This window comes from Nannobrachium achirus (assembly GCF_963921795.1).
Source record: "Nannobrachium achirus genome assembly, chromosome: 5".
In the NCBI taxonomy this organism is placed as follows: domain Eukaryota; kingdom Metazoa; phylum Chordata; class Actinopteri; order Myctophiformes; family Myctophidae; genus Nannobrachium; species Nannobrachium achirus.
In genome coordinates, this window is record NC_137814.1 from 59665615 (window position 1) to 59673365 (window position 7751).

Consider the following 7751-nt stretch of genomic DNA (forward strand, 5'->3'; position numbering starts at 1 on the left):
ACCCCCAGAAGCACAGATTTGATTTTGGTCTAATCTGCATCTAGCTTAAGGCCACAGACCCGTTGGGAAACGAGTCTGGGGCGACTTTGAAAGAGGGCGACTTTTCTGGCATTCGAACACAAGACAGTAGGTGAATTATATTACATCTTGTCAATAGACAAAAATAGTTTTCAATCTCTCAAATTTTCATGATAGAGAGAGAGCCTCTCAAGTGCAGTATAGTGACAGGGTATATGTTTTTAAATTGTATTCCTCCAAAAATGATGTTTTCGCAAATTCAACATAAAAAAGGCGGAAAAGGGTCAGACAAATCTCCACCTTTCTTTTGGAACACTGTTTGTTCTACCAATCAATCTTTAAGGAGTAATATGTAATAAGCAACATATTACTCTCCTTAGTAATATTGCCCAACACTGATTATTACAACTCCAAAGTTTTATCTATTTGAGGTCCCACAGTTCATCACTGTCTCCATTGTCAAACCAAAGACCCAAATCCAGCATAGAGGGGGGTCTGGGTGTGGGTAGTGGGAGTGTAATTGTTCCATGCTGTTCTGGTCTGGCTGTGCCTGGCTGAGGTGCACCTTAATTGGACTGAAGGCCTGTCTTGATTCAACCCTTTGATCAAGCTATTGTGTAAAAGACTGTATCACCCATTGATTGTCACGGGACCCTGCTGGGCCTGGCTTTTGTTCTGATTGTAACTGCTTTAGCAATGTAAAAACGTATGTTTTCTCATGCCAATAAAGCCAATTGAATTGAATTGAATTGAATTGAATTGAATTGAATTGAATTGAATTGAATTGAGTTGTCTGGCCAAGGAGTCCGGACGAACTTTAAGCTGGGTGGCGACACCCAGGCCGTCAGTGTTGTTTTGTTCTCACTGCTGTAATCATGTAACAGTACTCCTACATATTTTATCCAAAAATATCACAAATCAGTACACAGTAACTCTACAGTCATGTGATCGACACAGAGCTTTCCATATTCCATCCTGAATGGCTAAGATTGGCTTCCAAAGTTTGTAAGATTGGTCTGTTTGGAACAAAATGCCTCAAATCACTAACGCAGTGTGCAGAGTTCGTGAAATTGTGCAAGCACATTCCAACTAGGAAGAAATGCAACTTTAAATCTTGGTGGCGCTATAACAGGCCGATTTGTGTTTTTATCTATAACTCCACCGATCAGTGTCAAACTTTGTACGTGCACTCCCTAGAGGCTAAGGAAAAACATTTTCCCTGCATTTTTCACACAAGCCTTTTATAGTGCCACCAGGAGACCGACTTATTTAAAACACATTTTTGGATATTACTCCTTCGGATTTTCCACAAATCAGTACACAGTATATAGTCTAGAGTCATGTGATCAAGACCGATCCGTCTGATATTTCATATTCCATCCTAATTGGCTAATATTGGTTTCCAAAGTTCGCAGGATTTCTGTTTTTGAACAAAATGCCTCAAATCATCAAAGCAGCTTGCGATTACTGTGAAATTTGCCACACATATTCCCACTAGGTCAAGGAACAAATGTCATTCTTTTCACATTGGCCTGTTATAGCGCCACCAGCAGGTAGACTTTAGCAAAACACATTTTTGGGACACAATGCCTCAAATCATGCATGGAGTGTCCGATTGCCATGAAAGGTCTAAGATTTTTTACATTGGTCTATTATAGCGCTACCAGGATGCCTGCCCATGTGCTCGGAGGAGCACTGCTTCTAGTTGTTTCTGCGGCCAAACAACAAATCAACTGATCAAATTATGACTCAATTATCGTTATGACAAATTGATTGATTGGAGTATTTATTAAAAGTTTGCATATAGGAAAAGGTACAGTTTCATGACAGTTAGGGTACAAGGTCACTGGTACACGGTCAACTAAAAGGAGCCTTATTTCCATTTAGATACTTCTTTTAAACTCATAAAAATATATTGAATGACAGACAGATAGGCCACAGACAGTGCTATGCAGTAGATGTCATCAGAGAAAAAGTTGTAAACCAAAAAACAAAGCACAATAAAGGGTATTATTTTAGAGAGACAAGCCCAAATTCTGTTCCACATGAGGTCACACAGCTCGGCAGTGTCTTCCTCAAGATAAAAAGTAAAACCAGCATAGACGTACTCCTCGTTGAATGACATCTCAACACTGTAGAGCAGAGTCATGTTGCCGGACTCAAAAGATATACTGTAGAAGGACAGAGTTCCTGCATCGTGGTCCAGGAACACGCCTAGTCTGGAGGAGACATGACCTGAGTAAACATGACCTGTGGAAACCGTAGAGAGGAATGTGCCTCGGAACTGACATACGTCATGCCTACACAGGAAACGGCAAGATTTATATCCGTGTTCAGTGTCATCTTTATAGTAGAATACTAAACCAACAGCGTATCCACTCCACTCCACCTCCCAGTAACAGCGTCCAATCAAACCATCTCCACTCCAAACCTTGATGTCTTTATTTGGATCAGATGATTGTGGTTCAGTCAGTGTTGCTTTTCTGTTCCCTTCAGACAAAGACAGATGGGGGTGTGCCGATCTGGGATCCAGTGTCATTGGAGATGAATATTGTAAGAACTCGTCTCTGGTCTGGGGCTGATCACTGCTCTTAATAGCATGTGTCAGAGTAAATAGGAAAAGGATCACAAGAAATGCCCTATCCATATGTTTCATCTGAAAAATATTCCCTAATATGTTTGTTTGAAAGAACTCAGCTTTGGTCTTCGGTTCCAGTGATGTTGACAGTAAAGCATCCACTCTATTCACTGCCTCTGAGATGTTTGTCTCTTCCTCTTTAAAAATGTCCTCTAGTTTGTCCCTGATCTTCGACACGGCCACAGTCACATCTTCAAAGGATCTCTGAGGATGCACGTTGCTGCTGACTGGGTGTGTAGATTCACTGATCCTTGAGAGGGAGGTGTAAGTGTTTAGGAAATGGATGGGATCCTCTGTGTGTGAGATGTGCTCCAGCTCAGCATGTCTCCTCCTCAGTTCAGAGACCTCCTGCTCCACACGCTGCCTCTGTTCTTCAACACGACTCACTTCATGTTTCTGCTGGTCTCTGATCAGCTTTCTCACCTCAGATCTTCGTCTCTGAACGGAAGTCGTCAGGTTAGTAAAGACGGCGTCACTGTCCTTCACTGCTCTATCGGCAGATTGATTGATGGACTTCACCTCCTGGTGAAGAACCTTCACGTCTTTCTCTCTCTCCTGGATTCTCTGCTGGGTGTTCTGTTTATCCATGTCAAACCTTTTCTGTCTCTCAGCAGCTGATAATGTATCGTGACCTTTGTGTTCTTCTACGGAGCACAGATAACAGTTCTAACATGCTGATCAGTACGGCAGAATCAGAAACACTTCTTCACCTCGCAGTGATGAGAGCAGATGTTGTCCTGAAGCTTGCTGGAGGCTTTGACCAGCTTGTGGTTCTTGAATGCAGGAGATTGAAGCCAGTAAGAGACCCGACACTGAAGACAAGACACAATAGGTTTGGTTCACTTCTTTGGTTGTGTGTGTGCTAGGCCTACTGCTGCCTCTTTAAATACATTCCTTGTACCCACCCACCCTGCCCTCCCCCCCTCCCAAGCCAAATTCCAATACCCCAAGTCTCTGCTCATATGCTCACTCCCCCACTCAAGCACTAGTCTTCTTGACACCCCCCCCCCCCCCACACACACACACACACACACACACACACACACACACACACACACACACACACACACACATTTAACTAAAGAGCTAGGTTTGTTGAAGAGAGACACATTTTCATAATGCTGAATTACAGAGCTTCAACTGATAAAGTAACTACATGTAACTAAAGAGATTGTGCCGATACCTACAGTAGCCTACATGTGAAAGGGACGCAACAAGCCGCAGGCTTTATTGCAATTTACAATGAAGGCATTTACGTAGCAGGCGCTCTTAAAGTGAGAGACTTCAGTTCATACATTTTTGTTGTTGTTTTTTGTCGCATTTTATTACAATAAATGTACCCCCGTTGATTTCAGAATCAATGGGAGCACATTTACTACAATAAATGTTTTGTCTTAGGAATGTGACAAGTACACAAAAATATATATTATTGAACTCAAGTCTCAATGGTGTGAGTGTGGCAGAGAGAGTCGCAGCCCCAGCCTGAAGCCTCAAAAGTCTAGTATCTGCTTTGTTCCATGAGGATATCCCTTTGGAGTGATGGTTAAGATATTGGACTTTCACGCGGGAGACCCGGGTTCGAAGCCGGGTGGGGAGGTTCGGATCACCTCTGTTACATGAGTAATCAATAGAAAAAAGTCATTTTGGGGGTGAACTTCTTCTTTAATCCAGAGCGATTTGCAATATGCAAGGTAATACATCAGCACATCAACATCAATACATCAAAAGCACAGAAATAGTAGGCTAATCTAAGAAAGAAAAAAAACATGTAGTCCAAGCACCTATTCAGTAAAAAACATAAAATTAAAAAGCAGTATAGTATGCTTTCCCCCTTTTTTTGGAAAAAAAAGGGGAAAAATAGTAGGCCTACACCGTCTGTAACCACAATAATAAACGTGCCTGATACTCTGGAGGAGGAGCTGGGTCTAGGAAGAAAGTGAACTTCAATCACCCTTTTTCAGATGATAATGTAAATGTAGTGTCAGTGCACTGGGATGGGGAGGCTTGGGTGTGGCTAGGTAGTGACAATGAACACTTGACACAAGGTGTCAAAGTACTTTCACACGTTCACATATCTTAACAATAGATAGGCCTATAATGTCACACTCATTTAGTATTCAAAGTAGTGCCTATGTGCAGTGGCGGCTCCAGAGAATTGGGACTGGGGGGGCTATGGGGGAGCTGGCTTTTTTAGAGCGGGGGCTAATTAATTTTTGGCAACAAACAACAATGAATAGTACTAATATGACAAACAAGATCTCTCGCTTAGAGTATGGATAATGGAACAGACCAGATCACTGTCCGTTTTAAGCTCCAAATCTGAGTACCTGTACTGTAGGTGATCGAATAGTGTTTTTGTGAGGCTGAGTATAGTTTTATTGTATGGTTTACATAGAAGTCAGTCATAGAAGTCAGTCAATTGTCTTTCACATATTCATATTTAATTTATGTATTCCATAAATATTTTTCATCACAATTGGGTGTGTGGGGTGGGAGGGCTTAGGGGGTGCTAAGCCTTCACCAGGGGGGGGGGGGGGCTAAAGCCCCCTCTAGCCCCCCCTGGAGCTGTTAATTCTTATATGCTTGTAAGACTTACAATACAAATCTTGAATACTGTCTGTGTCTTCAATGTCAAAGTTCATACTATTCTACAGAAATAATCACTGTTTAACAACACTGCTATTATAAATGATAAGCGAGAGATCAGCGATTGATTGATTGATTGATTGATTGAAGCCTTTGTTAGAACTTAGAAGTTTGTAAAAATACAGGACAGTAGGCCTACATTTGTACAAGGTCAACTAAAAGTAAACAATGCCTAATGAAAGCTTTTGGGCTTGTTTCAATTGGGGTCCTTTTTTTAACGCATACAACATTAAATGACAGACAAATAAAACTCAGTAGGCTACTATACAGAAAATATTTATTAAAAAAAATCATAAAAAATAAATGGTAGCCTCGTAAACCGCCCTCTTTCCGGAAGTTGGTCGTTTACTAGACTAATTTTGTCAGGTACATGGGTATCTTAGTGGTGTAGTCGTGTATCTTGTACACCAGGCCCATTGTGAGGTGCTGTATTCTGTTCTGTCATACCATGCGCCATCCCAAGCTTATAAAGTGATCAGCCGAACAAAGAGCCTGGGATGGAAGGTTATTAAGCAGAAGCCTTATCAGTTTGTTTTGAACTGTTTGGAGCCTTGTTTTTAAGGCCTTTGTGGCGCTGCGATACCATACATGGACTCCATACAGTCAAAGTTAGGCTGAATGAGTGCTCTAGCTATTCTTCAAACTAAGTATTAAAACACAGGGATGCTGACAGAACCATAGCTAAAAACCCAGTGGCATATCGCTTATAATAAGTACATGTAATAGACTAAGCCCATTCCTACCCCACCTTTTCCACTGTAAATATCTATGTTATTTATTTTATTTTGTATTTTCTATACTTTTTTCTTTCTTTTTGTTATAGTATAGTTTGTTAAAGTACTGTGTTCTATCCTTCTGTCTTTCAATGTTATATGAGATATATAAAGGTTTCCTGTGTAAATAAGCCATAACGCTTACTAGGATCTCCCTTTAGTTGACCATGTACCAGTGATTTGTACTGTCATGAAACTGTACCTTTTCCTTCCTATGCAAACTTCTAATACATTCTTCAATCAAACCCTGTTGGCTAACGCTCTCCTGTAGTCTCCGCCTCCTGGTTGGGGGCAAGGCTAAGGCGCAAGAGGTCAGTCAGATGTATAGGAAGAGGATGCGAGGGGGGTGAGATTTTGTGTGTGCAGAGTAGACTGGAGGGGAGTTGTCTCTTTTGCTAAGCTGAGCTCCTGAGGATTTGAACTTGTCTGCCTGGATACTTTACACACAGTTTTTACAAGGACCAAGAAAGGATTTTACCAAGCTAGGACTGATACAATTTCTTTCACCATTCACCAAACTAAATCCTAGTTAAAAATTTTACTTGTAGGCCTACCGGAAAACTCACATGAACCAAGGACTTCACACATGGACTAATGCAAGGACTTCTTCAAACCTGGAACCAACACTAGAACTGAGTAAGTAGCCTACTGCAGGTCTGACGGACCAAAAAGCTATACATTGAAAAACTGGACCCAGCATTGAATGTAGAAACTGCAGGGACAGTAACAACAGGGACAACATTTAATTGATTTAATTTAACTCAATCAAACACACAAAGACACAATTAGAACAATGGTCTGCTAGACTCATCCATGCAGCAGTGTAAATGCAGTAAAAACACACCCCCTGTATGATAACACTCCGGTATTAAAGGAACCACAACAACTTATATTCAGTATTTATCTGTGCATACATTGTTTTGTTTTGTTCCTCTGCTTGTGAAAAATGGTAATATCCATGTGTGAAAAATGCTAATATCCATGTGATGTGATTTCAGTTTTTTAGACATTCAGCTAAAATGGCGCAGCAGCAGCAGCAGCAAGAGGGCCAACTGGACCAGGAGAAGTTCTGCTGTTCTATCTGTCTGGATCTCCTGAAGGATCCAGTGAGCGTTCCCTGTGGACACAACTACTGCAGTAAGTGTATCGACAGACACTGGAATCAGCGCAATCAAAAGGGGAAATTCAGCTGTCCACAGTGCAGACAGACGTTCAACCCTAAACCTGACCTGAAGAAGAACATCATGTTGGCTGACATGATGGATATACTGAAGAATACACAAGTCCCAGTTGTTGTTCCTGATGACCGCTATGCTGGACCTGGAGATGTGGCCTGTGATTTCTGCACTGGGAGAAAACTGAAAGCTGCAAAGACTTGTCTTCAGTGTCTGGTCTCTTACTGCGACACTCACCTCCAGCCTCACTATCAGTCTCCTGCCTTCAAGAACCACAAGCTGATAAAAGCCTCCAGCGGGCTTCAGGAGAACATCTGCTCTCGTCACAACGAGGTGAAGAAGGTTTTCTGTCGTACTGATCAGCAGTGTATCTGTTATCTGTGCTCCGTGGAAGAACACAAAGGTCATGATATGACCTCAGCTGCAGCAGAAATGACTGAGAGACAGAAAGAGCTTGATACGAGTCAGGAGAACATCCTGGAGAGAATCCAGGAGAGAGAG